At 27.5% G+C, this 21,322-nt stretch overlaps 1 long non-coding RNA gene across 1 annotated transcript; it reads left to right on the top strand.

Moving 5' to 3' along the window:
• Nucleotides 1–281: 281 nt before the first annotated feature.
• On the top strand, nt 282–6,374 carry LOC147808081 (uncharacterized). The gene is made up of 3 exons (XR_015434709.1): nt 282–627; nt 4,399–4,545; nt 6,196–6,374. It is a non-coding gene; the product is annotated as an uncharacterized LOC147808081 (long non-coding RNA).
• The last annotated feature ends 14,948 nt before the right edge of the window (nt 6,375–21,322 follow it).

Below are 21,322 nucleotides of genomic sequence, written 5' to 3'. Positions count from 1 at the left end.
GATACTGGATCCCTAGCGAATGTAATAAAGAACCCAAGTAGCACAGGGATATTGTAACAGCTTTAATCTACATCGACCGACATTGTCAATATTGGCGAAAATCGAAATTGTGAGTACGATATTGTACAATTCCCGTCGATTTCACATTAAAAGTCTGTTTGTAAAACTTTTCATTTTAAACTTTATTGTGTTCTTAAATCGAAATTAATCATTTAAAAGACAAAAAAATGACGTCAAATAGTTATAATTCCAAAAAATAAATTTAAAATATAAATTTAGACATATCCGAACAACACTCGGACAATATTTGATATCAATATTGCAATCGTGTTTTTGTCACGACATCGATTGTTTTCTCTAAATACTGAAATCTACGATATTCCACTCGAAACCGCAACCGTAATCCGTTAAGATGCTGTTTATCACTGTCCACTATGCTTGCGGTCTATTTATCTTTTGTCTTCTTATATTTAAATCTAATTTCGTCTCATAAGATTTATATCTTAGCTCATAATGTAGGTGAAATGAAAGTGTTTCGATTAAGCGAGCCCGAAAACTCAAACCAGCTGTAGATGAATCTGAATTAATGCACCTTGTTGAAGTGAGCGAATTCTCTGATCTTGGCAGGTATGTGCTGTTTTTAATATATATAATTATATATTGCAAGAATTACATCGATTTCCTCTTTTTTCATGTCCAGGCTGCTTAACTATTTAATTATATCACATTATTCAATTCTCATATTCGCAAACAGTGACGTAATTTTATAGTACTAGGAGGCTTCACCCCCTGCTCGCTAACGCTCACCAACCCCTGGAACTGCTTTCGCAGTTCATTTCGGATTGCTTCGCAATCCAATGCTCGCTTTGCTCGCTCATTGGATACGCTCTGAACGTCTAGCTTTTGTATACCTTTTTGAATACTGAAATTCCGAAAACTTTTCACTATAGAAAATTCTAAACCTGTACATTTCAATATTAAATTGAAATTGCAAACAGTTCACATATTTTTCTTAATCACACTATTCTAAATTTCAGTTGTTGAGAAAAGTAACTGTTGTAAGTTTTGTTTCAAAGTCTTTCCCACCAGAGGGCTAAAGCCATGTGTTGTAAAACAGTATGAAATAGTAGTCTGACACTGAACGCCGGATGCCGGATGTAAAGCATCGGCTTTGATGAAGATAATTTTGCATTTTTAATTCTCTGAAAGGCGCCTACCTAATAATATGAAATTTGTAAAATAAATGTATATATTTTTGATTGTTGATGAAGCCCATCATTTTGTGTTTTCATCAGTGTTCAGAAGCAGAACAACTATAAGTTTTTTATTTTATCGCAGAAATATAAAATGTATAAAAAACAAAGAAAAGAGTAAGAAAATGAGTATAGTCATAGAAAAAGTCTAAATTATAATATAGTATTTGTCAGTTAAAATAAAACTTTTTGTTTAAGTCATTTCTAACAATTCAAATTTCTCCGAGGCAATTCTGAAGTATAAATTAAGGTAGTATTGTTAAGTTGAAACACAATATTTTTAGTTTTGATGTCAACAATACAATTCAATTTTTCACAAAAACGATTGTTTCCATTGTTATATTCAATATCAACAATTCAAATTTTCTGAGGCAAACTCTTAACCTCTAAATATTACTTTTTTATGTACACATTTTCAACCACAAAACAACTTAAAGTCCTCAAATTTAGCATGAAGTTGTGAAATGTAATGAAAGAGGGTCATAGCAATAAAGAAAGTAGAAGTAAAGTTAGTACTGTAAAATTAAAGCAATATTTTTAATCAATGAGCCAAGTTCTTTAAGAAGCAGTTGTAGAAGTAGGTTGTTTATTTAAAACTTTTTATAGAATTTCTTTAAAAGCACAATTGTTAATTTGAGCATTTGGCGATACAACACTTACAGAATTGAAGGATTTGTTATGTCAAGCGCTCAGGTATCATAATTTTGATCTAGTTGCGCTTCTATGTCGTTTTGATTTATTAAGTTAACTTTCAAAAAATTCTATGGCTGGCAACAGCATTTTTATTTTTTAAGTGGTTTATTTTTATTTCTGTTAGAATTCGTTATTTTTTAGCGAAATGTTTTTTAACCTAACAGAATTCTTTGCCTACTGATATATGAAGAAAATAAAGTAAATATTTAAGTGTTGTGAAAAGAATTTTATTCAGTTGTACAAAGTACTTCAGCCAAAATTTGGGAGCCACGTAAGAGAATTATATATATTAGATCAGAAACACATCATTAAAAGGCAGAATGCTTTGATGTTTTCAAAACGTAAACAAAACAAAGCAAACATTGCCACCGGCGGAAAAGAAATACAGCCCTAATTTGGGAGCCACGTAAGAGAATTATATATAATAGATGTTTGGAGGTGTTAAGCCTTCTGACATGCTTATGTTTATATTTTTTCCACACCTGCAACTTGTACGTTCGATGAAAAATATTTTTTTCTAAACTAATTAAAAATTTAAGAGCTAAGCGAGCTAACAAATAGATCATATTTGCATATTTTTTAATTATTAATTTGTTATGGTAGATTGAAATGTTTTTTTTTTCGAAATTTTAAATTGAAGATTTAGTATGTCTACTAGATTGATTTAATATGTCTACTGAAGATTTTATAAGATCTCTAATGTTACTGATAGTAAGAAGTTTTTTTGCGCAACCGTACAAGTTTGTAGTTATATATATATATGTTTAATTATTATTTAATATTATGTTTAATGTAGTATTTAATTAATATATAATGTTTAAATTACAAAGCAAAAGAATTGAATCATGAAAATTTTATATATCTACATCTTACTTACCGAACCGAATAGCTCATTAATCAATTAATGAATAATTTCGGAAGGGTTTTTGATATGTATATATTTGCCAGAATTACACCAATTTCCTATTGTTTTTAGTCCAAGTTTGTTAACTATTAAATTATATCACATTATTCAATTCTGATATTCCCAAAGATCTTGTTTAGGTACTTTTATTATTTGTTGATTTTAATTGGTTCTGTGCATTATAACAATTTGTCTGCAAGACTTGAAATATGACAAAAATTACCTTTATTTATTTTTTGACAGAAATTTACCCGTTATATTTGAGTTATGCATTTAAATAATAACTTTTTGACATGCTCAATATACGCCGATAGTATCGTAAATTGATGTATTTTTTCTGTTTTATTTCCGTCAGTTATTGATGTTGATTTTCACGTGGATTTTAAATATCCTGATAAACAACCTGTAAAATTCGAATCTTGTATTTTGGTACTTACTTTTTAAGTCAATAATTCTGTCGGAATTTTATCAGCTATTGCTACTGATTTCTCCATAGTTTTTCTGATATTTTTATAGAACAGCCTAATCCAGAAACGAAACACTCATTTGAGGCGACCGATTCGTGTGAATTTGTTGTCAATCTTTTTTTATTTTCGCCAAGTACTACTGCGGATTTAATGATTTGCAATTTTTTTTATGTGATGATTAGTTACAAAAGAAGAAGGAAATAATTTCTGTTTTCCCCCACCTCCCAGCAAAATGCGAAAATGTTACATGTAATGTTATTTTAAAAAATTACACGTTCAATTTAAAGAAAGTAATAGTATATAGGTATTTTTATTTTATAAACACGGCGCTTTTGTTATTTTAAATTAGTAACATACATGTTTATTATTATGAAAAGTATCTTGCAGAAAGATATTAGTGCTAGAGAGTTTTGTCGCATATAGCTCGAAAAAATTCTGCCTCAAGGATTCAGAGTATAACAGCTTTGGTTATACCTATCATTTCTATTAATGTTATTATAATGCTTTTTTAAATTTATTGTTGTTTTTTTGTCGGAGATAATAGTAACTTCGGTAAGTCATGATAACTTCTTGGAATTATTGATGGAAAGTCAGGGATTTGAAAATCTAAAATGTCGCAGATACCCTGTACATATCAAAATGAAAAGCAATCCATAGCTGAATATGTCCCAACTTTGCAACATATTTTAACTTATGTGATTCTTAAGTCAAATATGGCTGTGATAAGTGTTTTGATGGTATAGGTATTTCTCCGCACACAATTTATGCATAGAATTCGTGATAATTGGATTCGTAAACATACAATCTGATACTGCAATGTTTAATATGTTTATGCGAAGGCCATTGCTTTGGAAGCTTCTCATATACAAAGTAAAGAACTAATGCAAGAACTCTTTTAGAGAATAAAGTGACTGAAATAATAAATAATATATTATAAAAATGAAAAATTTAGATAATTACTTTCTTCAGCAATCCCATGTCCGTTTTACTTGTATGGTCTTAATTAATGATAAAATATGAGATACATTTTGTAATGGTTATTAAAACATTATATATGTATATATTTTTTTTCTTCTTTCAGATATGTTATTTTGAAACCATCTGTAAAGGCTATCTATGCTCTTTTACTTCAGCACCATCTTGGAATTGGCGATGACGTATTGTAAATTAGAATGAAAAGGGAAACAGTGTTTTGAAAGCCTCTCAGCTGTTACAAACGCCATCTTGGGTAATTTTATAGACATAGAATTTTAAAATTTGTAATAAGACTTTACTTTTTCATGAGTCATTATCTTGCACTAAAATGGATCAGTTATTCCTTAAATTAGTTAGCCTGGTCCTTCCTGTTTTATTTTGTTTAGTTTGTATTCTAAACTCTAATACTTTTACATTTTACAGCATTGTATGTTTCAAAGGTTAGCCACTCTTAAAGTTTTGTAATGTTTTTCATGGCGTCTTTTCTCAACTACTAGCTATCAGGGTTTGTTGATTTAAATCAGCTTGATTCAAATCATGATTTAATACATGATTTAAATCAAATGATTTTTTTTAAATCATTGATTTTGAAAGTTAAAAAACAGTGTTTTAAATTATTGATACTTTTATTGTTTTCTTTTCTTAGTTTTAAAATTTATTTTAAATAAATTGCTGCATTAATTAATTTTAGTTATTGAAATTACTTTCTTTCTTGGTGTATGTTAAATTCCAACACATTTGAAATTACATTTTTAAAAATCTTTTTGATTCTTGAGATTGATTGGATAGCATTAAATGTGTACAGATTAAAGTACACATTTAATGCTCTCTTAATATAGACTTGCATAGCTGTAGAAAGTAATTAATAAACATGAATTTTTTTTAAAAAAAAATGCAAATGTTAATTAAAATTCTACCTTTTGATTGAAAAAGCATGGAATTAAAATCTACATTATATTTTATTGGTGGAAAATGTCTATTTCTAAAGCTTTAGGTTATATTAGAAGGGAAAAAAAGGGGGGCTGATGAATTCAGATGTTGTTTTTTCCTGATATAGTGTCATTCTTCCCTTTTAAAGTCTATTTGAAGCAGTAGAGTTAACTGGTATTTTTTTCCTCATAATATGTTTATAGTATCTTTGACATTATCAGATTTTCTATAAAGAAATTTTGTGAAAAAAAATTCCAATGAGTACATATTTAAAAAAAAAATTTTTTTTAGCTTAACTTATCTATTTTGATATAAGATTAAAAATGAATATTTTAATATAAAAATGATTAAATATTTATTTATTTATTGAAATCAAGAGAAAAAAATCTCACTTTTTAAATAAAATTATGGTTTGCTAATTGAAACTTTGTTTTAATAGTTAAAGAACAGGGATCTGTGTCCAAGCCAAATTTATTACCACTTAGCCGTACCTTTACAAAATACTTCGCTATATCTGAATCAGCACTGTGGTAAGCACATGTTAGATGTGGAATTCGTATTGACCCAGCCGGGTTCCAATCCCTGCCGATACTGGGATTGGAACCCGGATCACCTCATCGAAAGGTGACCAAATAATTTTTAAAAATTATTCAAAGAAAAACTTTTTTCCATCTATTATATTATAAAATATAATATTTTCCATATGTTATAAACTTACTCGTAAAGGGTCGTAAGGTTCTTACTGTAAACTTTCATATTCCATATGTTATAAACTTACTGAAAACATAAAAACTGCTCTGATTCTATACAAAAGAATTGTCAACCTAGGGATTAGCATAAACGCTGCTAGTAGTACTTGCGTTATGCTTATGTCCACTTTAGTTCATGTAATGTTTTCAATATAACTATTTGTCTTTTAATTTAAAAATATTAAAATTAACCCCAGTTCATGTCATGTCTTATTTTTTTTCAGCTGCTACCTTCAGACTGTTTGAAGAAACTAGCTGACTAGAAAAAGCTCAAAAATTTGGTGAAGTTCTTGCCACCGCCAACGACCGGGAAGGCAGGAAGACTAAGTTTGTCTCAACTGACAGTTTTGTTTTAGAAACAATTGATTGTATTAAAGAATATAATAAATTATAGAAATTAGTATATTATTCTTTACTGTTTAATGAAAACTATATTTCATTTACAGATTTGACAACCGTAGAGAATAGATAATAAGATAACCGAATAGATATTTTGGCAACACTTTAATGGGCAAAGGATATAAGTAAATTAAATCGCAGCTTATTCTGCCATGCTTACCCTTTTTTAAATCAGAAATCTGAGGAAGTGACTCCTGTTATTTTATTATGACAATATCAGTGTAAATATTGCTTTTTTTTCCCTTTTTAATCAGTTTTCTTAAAATCAAACCTGATGCTTTGAAGATAAGGAATTTTGTTTTCCATACATACTATTTAAGTAAAATACAGATTATATAGTACTAAAACGTCACAGCAAAAAAGTTTATCGTTTTAAATTAAGCATATTGTAATTTTAATCTACATAGTAAAATATAGATGCTGTGAAAATTATTGCACAAATCACTTAAAATATTAAAATTATTTCTCAGTATAAATGGCTGCTTGTACCCTGAAAAAGAGAAGAAATATCTTAACAAAACTATTTACTTTCTAGCTTATTTTCTAGAATATTAGTAAAATATACCTGCCTACCCAAACTTATTAAATATTAATAACTAAGCTGCAGACTTTAAAATTCTATAAGTTTTGGTAATGTCAAATAATTTAATTTTAAACAAGCTAGAATGGTTTTGTTATCAGCTTTTTCCAGGTTACAAACAGGCATGAATATTTTCAAAAGCTAATTTTTATTTTCTCAAATAACGTAATTTTGGCGATTGTCGGCATTCCACAGCATTCGTTTTTTGAATATCGTGTTGACGATGTCGGTTGACATAGTACAGCGTTTGTAAATGCAGAGAGATGTCGATCGATGTTCCCCAACGTTTTTACAATATCGAACAATATTGTTTTGCAATATTGAATATACGTTATAAAAGGGGTCCATTTTTATATAGTACAATATTTCGCTACGATATTGTACAATGTTCAAAGCTAAGTTTTTACGATATCGTTTTTGTGAATTGTTCTACTTGGGAAGATGTATAATGCAACAACTGGAATAAATTAATTGTAATGAGTGTACTAGTTCACAGTAGTAAATATGAAAAATTTCATATGCTTTTTCTTACATTGCCTCGTTATCAATTTCAGTTACAACATATTTTTTGTTATAAATATGTATTTGGAATATATTATAAATATTATTAAATAAATACAAGAAATCTACTATCAAACAAAAGAAATACATGATGCAATAGAGAAACTAGAATCAGATAAATGTATTTTACCTTTCATTACATAATCCAAGTGTTATTTTGCAAAAAAAAACACCCATCAGTTATGACGTTGGATACTTGTTGCACGAAAGAATAAATAAGTAACAATCTAATTGTTCGTAAAAGGAAGTGACGTTTCCAGCATCGCTTATCTCTTCTTTGTAAAATTTTTTTAACTTTTTGAAAGATTTCATTCATGTTTCGTGAGTACGAGCAATTATATTTCCAGATAAGGAAGTTATTCTCTCATTTACACCTATGCCTTTAACTATATGTTTATACGGTTGTGAAAAAATATCTGAAACACTTACGTTGAAAATGACAAATCGGTCTTAAGACGGGTGGTTCGACTGACTTAAGACGCTCTAATCCAATATGGCGTTTGTGTTGTTTTGTTATGATGATCCGTTGGTGATCATGAAACAAAACTTACTTGTTAATTCTTAAATATTATTGATTTAATCCTTCTCATTTATCAGTCTGCACTTGTTATTAGTAATAATGTCTACAAAATTTGTTTTAAAAAGATAAATAAATACGAACCTAACACCTTATTTTTACTCTTATTCCTGTAAACAAAAAAGTACGTTTAATTTTATTTTTCCTGAACTGAAGTAAAACGTAAGAGTTCTATTGTTTAATGTGTGCATATTAAACTCTTTTGTATGTAAATTTTATTTGACTATTTTTTATATCTTCATCAAAGTTGTTTGCTGTATGTTTTGAACTAAAGCTATTATCGAATATAAATTTTTCTTAAAAGTACACGTTTCATACGTAAGTAATTTATTTGGTTACAAAGTGAGTAATCTTACGAAATTTAGTTAAAATTGTATCGATACACATTTTGTTATCTTTATTATTGTACAGTTATAAATTATGCTTATTTTTTATTGATATGCTTATGGATAATCTATTTGAGTTCTTAGGTGTTACACATTGTAACAATAATTTTTGAGGCACTAATAAGACTTTGAATTCTTCACACTCTTTATTGATAAGAACTTTTCACACTCCACGGTTTGTTCTACTTTGAATTCTTCACACTCTTTATTGATAAGAACTTTTCACACTCCACGGTTTATTCTAATAATGTTTTTGGACAAGTCTTCAGATTCTCATGACTATGGTTCAGGATTCTAGGAGCAGATAGAGCCGAATTCCAACTCGAGGGCAGAGACACCTACATCGAGATTTTGGGAAGGAAGTATTGGAATGGTGGCAAGGACAGTGAAGAGTCCCTTTTGAAGTAATTTGATACCTCAGTCGATGATGTGAGTTGGTGAGGAGCGGAGGCTTCAGCCTGCCGTTGTTCTCTCCAAGAACGTGGAGCAACGTTTGAGTTTCAATGAAATGAAATTGTGATAATTTTCAGGATCCATCTTGATCCGTAAAGTTTATAGCAGAATACAATGATCTAAATTCATTTTTGATTTCTACATTAATGTAAAAAATATTAGAAATATACATTTTTCGTGTACTCGTGACCTCAATTTGTAATGATGGAATAAATTTGTGTAAGTAAATCTTTTGTCGTTTTCTTAGGATTATGATTCTTTTTTATTTCAGCTTAATTTACTTATATCTAAATTTAATATATTTATTTTCCAGAGACTCTTTTTAGCTTTGTACTACCACTAAATTGTTAAGTTAACCACCACGTGTGGTAGTAAATTTAATCAGTTAATTGCTAGGTTGTTTAGGATGATTGTATCCAATATTTTATCTAATTCTATTAATACGGCTAATTTGATTAAGTTTTATCTAATGATTTTCTCTTTGTTCATTAATGATATTCTACTTCATCACCATAAACTTTAATTATTTTTTTTTACACCACACAGCGCCTAATATATGGTGCCGTCGCGTGGTTTCGAATCTGGTGTTAATAAATTTTTTTTTTAGGAGAATCTCTGGAAACTTCGGCTTTTAAATTAATTTATGGCTGAAATATTATTAAATTTTAAATACTAAGTGCCTTGTGCACAAAAAATATGATCAAATAATTGATTTGTTTTAAACATTTATCTCGCTCTCTCTCACAAATAAAAAATTTATTGTTGACATTTAAACAATAAGTAATAATGTATCAAATTGGATTTTAATATTGATATATATGTTGTCACAAGAAATATACTTTTGATTTATATGTGAATCGCTATTTCATAATATACTTTTGAATATGAAGTATTTGAATATAAATATTACATTTTGAACATTAAAATTTTATATGTAATTCAATATATAATTGAAAATAGGTTTTTTTTTAAATTTTAAATAATTTGGTTGATATTTTAATTGAGTTAGAATGATTGTTAATTAGCATTTTAATTCAGATCATGATATATTTTTTGAATATATTAATTATTTCTATGTGTATGATATTAAATTTAAATAAGTACATAGAAAATTTATTTAGTAATTTTGGTAAATACATTGATTGATTTCAGTATTTATGATGTTTTAATAGGGCAAGATTTCAGTGATGAAACTAATTTCTATAGTATTTCAATAAGATTATTGATTTTTATTAATATAAAAATATATTTGACAACATTTTTTTTGATAATATTTTTTAAACTACATTTTATATATTATTTTGATAAGGAGTATTGTATGTATTGTATGAATATTGTTTTTGGGGGTTTGAATGCTATTTATTGATTGTTAATATACATTTTAGTGATATTTTAAGGTAGATATTAATTCGGTAAATTTTTCTGTGATTTAATAATACACTATGGCTAAATCTGCATATTCCTTAGCGAATTCGCTGCAAACTTTTAAGGGTAGCAAAGAGGAAAATTTAAATTTTTTTTCTTAACAATTTAGAGCAAATTGCCATTTTAGAAAAATGGGATGAGTCTAAAAAATGCCTAATTCTTAAACTCAATTTAGCAGGAGAGGCCTTACGAATTGTAAGTGAAGCTGGTACAGACGATACTAATGATTTTGGAAAGATAGTAAAAATACTTAGGGATAAATTTCTAAAAAAACCAAACTACGCAGAAATTCAGAACAGATTTAATACACTCATGCAACGTCCAAATCAGGACATTAAACATCTAACAGAAGAGGTTGATAAAACCACTAATCAGTACTTAGAAATAAGTAATAATAGTAGTGAGGAAACCTTAAATTTGGCTAAAAAGATGAAGGCTCAAAAATTGTTAGACAGTATGAGACCCGATATTCGAATTGAAGTTATGAAAAGGGGAGTCACAAAGTTTGAGGATATAGGAAAAATTGCAAGGGATGTGGAGAATGCACTAGCAATTAGTGAGAATCACGTGACCAATATTACTAAAACAATAGATGTAGATATGTTGTTAAAAAATCAATTGGAAAGCAATCGCAAAATTGAGGAATTAACACAAAAAATTGAGGATTTAACTAAAAGCAAGGCTGTAAACAATATCTCAGCTAATAGAAACTTTGTTCAACCCAAAATTAGTTGCCATATTTGCAACAAAAATCACTTGACTACCGACTGCTGGTACTATCCAGGCAAAAGTGGGAATAACAACAATCGAGTAACACCTTATGATAGGAGTCGTAGCAATTTCAGGCGAGGTTTTAACAGGAACTTTAGACATAGGGGTTACAACAGCAGAGATAGGCGACAGAATAATTTAAACTGATAGCTGGTTCTTGTAACAGGTGGAATGATACAGGGTTTACAAGAACCAATGAGAAATCAAATCAGTTAAGGTCAAATGAAAAATTGAAGAAGAGAGTAATCTATAAACAAAATGTCAAAACAAAACATAATGACAAAATATTGAAAACTAGGATATTTGTTAATAGTAATATCAAACATAAAAAATTTAATTTAGATAATGATGATAAGAAAAACCATGTAGTAACAAACTCTAATCATAATTTAAATAGTAATCAGATAATTAGAAATAGAATAAATCAAAACAATGATAACTTAAAAGAAAATAATGAAGTAGAAGCAGGTAATAAACATGTTATGACTTGCAATGATAATGACAATTCGGATGCTCTTCCTATCATAATGTTAAAATTTGGAGATTTATTAATACCCGCCTTATTAGACACTGGTGCTAATTTAAGTTTAATTGATCCTATAACTGTAAATGAAATAAAAGAAAAGACAAAAGTCAATTATTTATCTAGGTCAGTAAAAATACATACTTTAGATAACAACACTATACCTTACTTGTCAGCTATTTCATCCAAATTTGAAATCAATACTAAATGGTTAAATGGTACTTTCTTTGTTACTCAAAATTCTTGGCCTTACAAATATAAAATCATCTTGGGATACGACTTCATCCAAAATAACAAAATTATTTTAGACACACTGAATAGGAAATTAATTTTGGGACACGATTCATTTGATTTTTTCGAAGATACTCCTCGTATTGTAAACAATGTTTTAAATGATGTAAAGAGTGTAACTAATTTTGCTTTTGCAAAAAAAAGGATTGTGATAGAACCCCATTCTCAAATATTAATTCAATTAGGTATATCTGAGGATATAAAAGATAGTAAACAAATGCTTTTTTCTCCAAACAAAAACAAACTAAATTATAATATCTATGAATCTGTTAATGAATTTAAGGATAAAAAATTCTGTACTTTAATCGAAAATAATACAGATAATAAGATTGTAATCAATAAGGGTACAAAATTAGGAAACATTATTGATATTAAAGATGATGATATAATCAAACCTAAAGAAAAAGCTAATTACCAAATTAATAATTTAAATCTAAATGAAATTCATCAACTAAGACAAAAAGAACTTAATGCTTCTGATTTTGATTTAAGTCATTTGAATAAGGTAGATGCTGATGAAATACTTAAAGTTTTGTTAAAAAATTATGAAGTTTTTTCTCAATCTTATACAACATTGGGTTCGACTGATGCAGTAGTACCTGAATTTAATTTATTGCATAACTTTTCTATCCAAACCAAGCCTTATCCTATTCCTAATATTGCAAAAAACTTTGCCAAAAAAGAGATTAAAGATCTATTAAATGCAGGAATAATTGAACCATCTTCTTCCAATTATTGTTTTCCTGTAATTTTTGTCAAAAAAAAGCCTTATGTTGATGATCCTGAATTGCAAAAATTCAGAATGGTTATAGATTATAGGTTACTTAACTCAGTTACTGAGACTTTCAAAATTTGTCTTCCAAAAATTAATGATATCTTGCATAACATTTCTGGAAAGTCATATTATAGTGTTTTAGATCTCAAAAGTGCTTTTTTTCAAATAAAATTAAAAGAAAAGGACAAATCCAAATTAGCATTTTGTTGTGAGATAGGCAATTTCCAACCTACTCGTCTTCCTTTTGGTTCTCGCAACAGTACTTCTTTTTTCCATAACTTAATTTCTAAATGTTTAGATGACATTAAAGGTCCTAATGTGCAGTATTTTCTTGATGACATTGTTGTTGCTGCAAATTCCATTGAGGAAATGTCACAATTACTTGTTAAGGTTTTTGATAGATTAAAGAAATTTAATTTAACTCTAGATCCAGCTAAGATACAAATCTGTAAATCTAACATTAAATACTTAGGTTTTGATGTAAATTCTAATGGTTTCTCACCCGCTTCTGATAATATAGACAAAATTTTAAAATTTCCTGTTCCAAAAGATGTTAAACAAATTCAAACTTTTTTAGGTATGATTGGTTATTTTAGACATTTAATCTACAACTTTGCAGAGATCATCAAACCCATTGTAAACTTAACAAAAAAAAATGTTATTTTTAATTGGAATAAAGATTGTCAGGATGCTTTTGAAAATATATCTGAACAACTACTACTTAAACCAACTTTAAAGAATATAAATGAGGAACAAAAATTTTATTTGGTAACTGATGCTTCTAGCAGTGCTCTTTGTGGAATATTAATGCAAAAGAATAAGGACAATTTTGACCCTATGGAATTTTATTCTAGGCAGTTAACCCATTCTGAATCTAAATACCCATCTATCCGTAGGGAACTTTTAGCAATTGTAGATTCAATTAAACATTTCCATCAACATCTTTATGGAAAAAATTGTGTTATTTTTACGGATGCTAAGGCTTTAACTTTTCACATCAACTTACAAAAACAACCTGAGATAGTAGGCAGATGGTTAATGTATATGCAGGAATTTAATTATACAATTCAACATATTCCTGGTTTTAAAAATCCAGCCGATTACCTATCTAGAGTAACTAATGATAATGCTGTTGTAAATAATACAAATATTTTTGAAGTTAACGATAAGCTTAAAATAGAGAATATAAAAAATTCTCAATAAAATTGTACACAAACTAAGGAAATCTTTAAAAAACTAAATGATAATGATAAACTAATTTCTAAAAATTTTTTTGCAAACAATGATGGTATTTTGATGATGAGGGTGAGACCACCTAAGCATCCATATAAAACTTTAAATAGAATTTTTATACCCATCTCATTAAGAGGTGAAATTTTAAAGGCAGCACATGCTGCACATTTTGGCATTTTTAAGACCTATAATTTGTTAAAAAGAAATTATGCATGGTATGGAATGTTGGCAGACACCCAAAATTTTGTTGAATCTTGTGATGCATGTTTGGCAAATAAGCCCAAATCTAAAGTAACTGAGACTAAATTCATTGAAAAAGGTGATTTAAGTGTAGGACAAATTTTATCTATAGATATTGTTGGGAAACTACCCAGATCAATTGATAATAAATTTTTTATTTTAACTATTATTGACAACTATTCACGGTATTTAGAGGCGATACCTTTAACTAACATTAAATCTTCAACAATTATAAATAATTTAAATGAACATTTTTCAAAATTTGGTTTGCCTCAATCCATTATTTCTGACAATGGTACTAACTTTACTTCTGAAGAGTTTCAAGATTTTATTAGGGCTTTAAACATTGAACATCGTAAAACTTCATTTTACTATCCTTTATCTAATGGTTTAATTGAGAGATCTCACAGAATTCTAAAAGAATCTATAGCTTCAATGTGTAACAATAGTTGGGAATGGACTAAAAAGCTTTTATTTTTCAAATTACATTATAATTCTTCTATCAACGTGGTAACAGGTTATACTCCTGCTGAACTATTTTTTGGTCGTAATTTAAATCTCCCTTTAAATACAAGTGTTAATACCAACTGTGAAGAAAACCCATCTGACTATATCAAAAAATTAAGACAACAAATTGCGGAGACTAGGGAAATAGTAAGTCAAAATGAAAACAAATATTTTGAAATGCATAGAAAATATATAAAAGGTAGACCAACTCCTAATTATGATTGTAAAGATCTTGTTTACTTAAAGATAAATACTGATGTAAATTCTCTAAATCCCAAATATGAAGGTCCATTTGAAATAACAAAAAAATTTAGGAATAATAATTACTTAATACACATTAAAGATAAGCAAAGAGACCTATACAAAAAATTTCATGTTAGTAAACTTTTTAAGAAAAGAATTTTAAGAAAGGAATTAGAGAATGAGATGGTCAAGGAACATGATTTGAGTATAGAATACTAATGAGTAAGATTATACTAAATCTAATTAAAGATTTGAATTGTTGTGTTTGAAAATAATGATAATGAGTTTAATTTTCTGGTGAAAATACAAATGGTTTAAGTTGATGAATATTATTTTATTTTACATTTCTATTTTTTGAATTGCATTTTTCCAAATTTAGGCCAAAATTTTGATTCAGTGAGTTATGGCTGGTCCAGATTTCATTGAATAGGAAAAATCCTGTTCAAAGTTAGCAAATTATTTGTATTACCATATATATATTTTTGACCATTTATTTAAAATTTTTACTTTTGATGTTGAACTCATCATATTGTCAGACAAATACATGAATTCGATTTAGAAATCACATAATGTGAGAGGAGGAGAATATATATAAATTAAGCTAAATCACATTGGTAAATAAAAGTTATAAAATGAAATAAAGTAACATAAGAATAAAATGATTTGAAAGAGAATTGAGAAAATAAAATTTGTTTTTTTGTAAAATTAGTACCAGAGTAGGATTATAAAAAAGATGTAGCTACATAGATGTTAAAAAAAATATGCAAACTCTGGTTATAAACATATGTAGTATATATTTATGTATTCAAACTTATCATTTATACTAAAGACAGTAGTGTTACGGTATGTAAGTTTGAATTGTATATAGTATGATAATTCCTTACTCTACGCTAGTAGAGAATCTGTTTGTGTTTTGAGAGAGAGAGTGAGGTACATTAATTTCCCAAAGGAAACGACAATAATGGTTGTGATTTATGTATTATATATTCAGGAATTTTTGATATGTGTTTATTTGTGATATTTTTTTTTCTTTTACATGTTCCTCAGAGGTCACATCACAAAAAAAAAAATTTGGTACATAAAATTTTTTTTTATTCATTTTTTTTCCTTTTAAGGAAGGATAATGTTACACATTGTAACAATAATTTTTGAGGCACTAATAAGACTTTGAATTCTTCACACTCTTTATTGATAAGAACTTTTCACACTCCACGGTTTGTTCTACTTTGAATTCTTCACACTCTTTATTGATAAGAACTTTTCACACTCCACGGTTTATTCTAATAATGTTTTTGGACAAGTCTTCAGATTCTCATGACTATGGTTCAGGATTCTAGGAGCAGATAGAGCCGAATTACAACTCGAGGGCAGAGACACCTACATCGAGATTTTGGGAAGGAAGTATTGGAATGGTGGCAAGGACAGTGAAGAGTCCCTTTTGAAGTAATTTGATACCTCAGTCGATGATGTGAGTTGGTGAGGAGCGGAGGCTTCAGCCTGCCGTTGTTCTCTCCAAGAACGTGGAGCAACGTTTGAGTTTCAATGAAATGAAATTGTGATAATTTTCAGGATCCATCTTGATCCGTAAAGTTTATAGCAGAATACAATGATCTAAATTCATTTTTGATTTCTACATTAATGTAAAAAATATTAGAAATATACATTTTTCGTGTACTCGTGACCTCAATTTGTAATGATGGAATAAATTTGTGTAAGTAAATCTTTTGTCGTTTTCTTAGGATTATGATTCTTTTTTATTTCAGCTTAATTTACTTATATCTAAATTTAATATATTTATTTTCCAGAGACTCTTTTTAGCTTTGTACTACCACTAAATTGTTAAGTTAACCACCACGTGTGGTAGTAAATTTAATCAGTTAATTGCTAGGTTGTTTAGGATGATTGTATCCAATATTTTATCTAATTCTATTAATACGGCTAATTTGATTAAGTTTTATCTAATGATTTTCTCTTTGTTCATTAATGATATTCTACTTCATCACCATAAACTTTAATTATTTTTTTTACACCACACAGCGCCTAATATTACGTTTATAAAATTTTAAACCCCTTAATGATTCTTGGTTTATAATAGTTATTATTCATTTTAATTGTTAATAACTTTTAACTCTTTATCTTTTTAGATTTAACTGTTGCTAACATTTAATACTACAAAATGCACTAAATTTTTACCTTTTAAACTAAGAATAACTTTTTTCATTGTTTTTTTTTAAACTATTTATTTTTGTACAAAAGTTGGTTTTGTATAAAGATATATTTATTGAAATCCTATCATAAAACATGTTTAACAATTTTAGAAATACAATTACTGATTTTTTAAACTTATATGTTCATTAAAAATATAGGATTATTTCTGTATCATGATTTGTCATGCCAACTACAATTGCTAAAGTCCCAAATAGCTTTTAAACTTGCAAATTTTTGTAAGAAAAAAAAACGTGTAGATGTTTGCCCGGGGGTGGCTATGAGTTATTCTTTTTGTGATGTTTTTGTTTCTCGTCGGCCGCTGCCCAGAAATTGCCGAGACTTGGCAATAAATTACGATCCAAAAATCTCCCAAAAAATATTGGCTGTGTGAACTTATTTTATTACAGACATAACTGCTGTTTATGGATGTAAACTTTACAGAAATTAGGAAGTGAAATGCTTACAAGCTTGGTAATTTATGCTTTTGTGATGGTGTAATAAAAAATTGCCATACACTCTAGCAGAAATTTGTTGGCTTGTTTTAAAACATCCAGGAGTGATTGAGATCAGGATACAATTATTACCTGTTTCTGAAGTTGAATAGACTGTCTTTTATGGTTAGGTAAGAGTGCTTATAATTGATTCAAACAATTATTTAAATTTTTTAATTAAATCCCAATTAATAAAAACTAATTGCAGATTTGCAATTAGTTTTTATTAGTTAGAATTTATAAGTCTCTTTATTGGGTTATATTAAATGAATAGTATTTAGTTGATGACTTGTTTTATATGTGTATCAAAAATTTTAAAAATACTGTGATCAAATTTTAAATTGCCTTATCACATATAGTATGCAAAATATCTGTATTGTATTCTCTGTTACGAAGAGCATACTAATTTCCATAAATAAGTGCTGTTATGTATGAGTACTTGAAACAAATCTTGGATAATATACCAAAGGCGTTTCTCAACAGATATTTTTTTATACAGATTTCATTATTTATGTTACCAATTGGTAAAATTATAAAATAAAAATAATCTTAATTTTTTAATGGTGAATTTTAACTCTAATGCTGAACTCATAATGTTGAATAATAACACAAAATTTTTAAAAACGAAAAACAACGTTAATATTCTAAACTCAAAATCATGGAAAAATTTAATGAGCACTTTCAAGCGCATTTACTGTTTCATGGTATTTAATTTAAAAGATGAGACTTGAAAATTTTTAACAGAATTATTTCCATATTTTGATAGCTATTCCTCTTTGATTTTACTTGAATAAATTTGGGTTAAGAAATTAGCTCTTGTAATTCTGTTGCTAAATGTTTTGTTTTTTCTTTTAAAAAATGACAAGTGGTGAAAACCCTAATTAATATTTAAAATTACTATTAGTATTAATATTTGTAATGAAAATTTCACTAATTGAGAAAAAATTTAAAGTTATATTACGTAAATAAGATTCAGAAGTTGTCTATGTTTTACTGTTAGGTACATGTTAATAGTAAATTGAAATTTATAATTTTTTAAATTTTTCAGTTCTTGCAGATTAGCATAAAGTAGTTATCAAATATGGTGTTTAAGTCAGTTTGTTTAGATACATAAAATAACTTGTATATAGCACTTAGGCTATCGAAATACATTTTTCTCACAAAAAAGATCAATAATATTTAACCGATTTTAAAATCTATTGAGTACTGACCTACTAATTTAAAGTCTATCATAATATGATTAAATCTAAGTTTGACTAACTTCAAAATATCTGTTAAATGCAGTTTTATTCTAAACCAAAAATCAAGTTTAGAAAATAACATAAACTAAGTCAGAGTTAATTAGTTAGAAATTTTACTTTTCTGAATAATGATTAGTAGTATTGAATTATAGTCTTTTTCAATTTTATATCAATATAGTCTTTTTCAATTTTATATTTATTTTCATAGTTATTTTCAATTATTTTTAATTTATTATCTAAGAAGTTAAAGTGGTCTAAAGTTTGTTTTTTATTTACAAAGAAGCAAGAAGCACTGATAGCAACTTTAGAAATAAACTATAATATGGATTTTACTAAATTAACTTCCAGCTTTTTTGTTCAATTTATAATGGTATTCATTTGGGAATAAAGTGCTTTGAATCATGTTAAAAGACAGGTTAACTTAATGTGATAGAAATCGATATATAAAAGGCACAAGATAAATTAAAGCATACTGATAAGCTTATACTCATGAATGTCATTCTTAAGAGTAAGAATTTGTTCAAATAAACAATTTCACACTCAACTAACATATATCTCATATTTACTTTTGGCTAATGTAGGATTCAGTGTTACGATTTAATCTCATTAAAAGTAGCATACGACAATGCATTTATTAAAATATTAATAGTCATTAGCTTCATTGTTTTTCTTTTTTAAAGTGATTAACAACAATTAATTCAAAAGTACACTCAACAACAAACAGCACCGCATAGATAATTAAATTATTATTTGTAATTGAGTTGTTTAAAAATATTGTTTTTATACATATAAAATGTGCTATGAGAAATTATTATTCTCATGTCTAGCAAAATAGTTAAATATTTTATAAAGCCTTTCTACCTTAGAATAAGCATCAGTAATTTTTGAAGTTAATATTGATATTGTTAATTATTTGAAATATGTTACTTTTCATTTATAAGACTATGCATTAACCAATAGGAAACTAAAAATTAATTCAATGCACAAAATAAAGGTTCTTTTTAATTTATTTTATAAATAAATGTTTTTTCTTTCTCTTTTGCTACCATCATTAAATTTATTTATTAAAGTTTTTAAACACCTTAGAACTAAAACTATTAATAATAAAAATAACAATTGTTATTAGATATGTGTATGATTTTATTTAAATCTTAATTGTTTTTCTTTCGTTGGATCACATTGAAAATTTCTGCAATCACTATTGTTTTCGTAAACATTTTTCGAATTTATATTTTTATTTTCAAATAAATTTAAAACATCAACGATTAATAAACGGAAACTAATCATGGAGTTTTAAAGAAGCTTTATTACGCGAGATGCGATATATGCTTGTAGCTTTCTTTTCTTGTTTATTCACTGTGCAAAAGAATCTGATTGGACAAAAATATTTTGACGTCACTGCTGATCGTAGGGAGAAACAGGTAACAAAATCCCCGTCTTAAGCCAGGGTACATTTAAGATACGACGCAAGTGTTTCACTTGAATAGCTATTTAAGACGATAGGCGTAACTTCCCGAACTTAAGACCGTCGCATACGTCGAGTGGCGTGTCTTAAGACTGTTTCAGTTGTATCCCAGCCTAAATGAATATATTCATACAATTCTTTTTCGTCGTTAAACCTCCAAAAATATTTAGTTTGGAAAGAAAAATTCTTAGAATTTTAAAATTTATACTAAAAGAAAAGCACATTAATTACTTGTTATTAACTGAAATTTAATAAAACTGTTCAATGCGAAAGATGCGCAACTAATACAGGTGTTTATTTGAAGAAAAATCATGATAGGTAATAAGATTCCAAACATCGACTAAAGCACCAGACATAAACAGTGCACGCACAAATCGAATCTTTAATGTAGGTGAAAACTCACGCAACTAAAATCAATTATTTGACATTGGAAGTCAAAGTATTTTATTTCATGTATTTTTTTCTTCTTAAAACGTATAAATGGATGCAGTGGTCGTTATACAGTGTCATAAATATCAACCTTTTTTATAAACACTGAAAATTTTTGGATCATAAAATTCGGGTCGGATAATTTGATGATAAAAAGTATCAAATAGCGGTACTTCATACCACAAAATCCATTTTTAATGGGTCATGTAACTGAAAAAATCTAATAAATAGTAATTCTACAGTAATAATTCTCGTAAAATCACTCGAATCAAATAAATATTACTGTAGAAATTAGGGTATAATATTTTACAATAAAAATCGATTTTAAGGTAAAAATAATTTTACAGATGATGTACGCACTTTGTAAAAATAATTTACAAAGTGCGGTTCTATATGTAGTATTTTTGTCCAGAATTGTTTTTAGTGTATAAATCTGTGCGCAATATAAATACATTTTGTTTATGACCAGGAATATAAACCAACTATGCTCAATTTTTCTGTTACAAATTAATACAACTGTAAATAATAATTGGATATAAGATAAAACTAATAT

Source organism: Parasteatoda tepidariorum, chromosome 6 (assembly GCF_982258835.1).
Source record: "Parasteatoda tepidariorum strain Cologne lab strain chromosome 6, Ptep-v5.0, whole genome shotgun sequence".
In the NCBI taxonomy this organism is placed as follows: Eukaryota; Metazoa; Arthropoda; class Arachnida; order Araneae; family Theridiidae; genus Parasteatoda; species Parasteatoda tepidariorum.
This window is presented reverse-complemented; position numbering and strand designations above follow the sequence as displayed.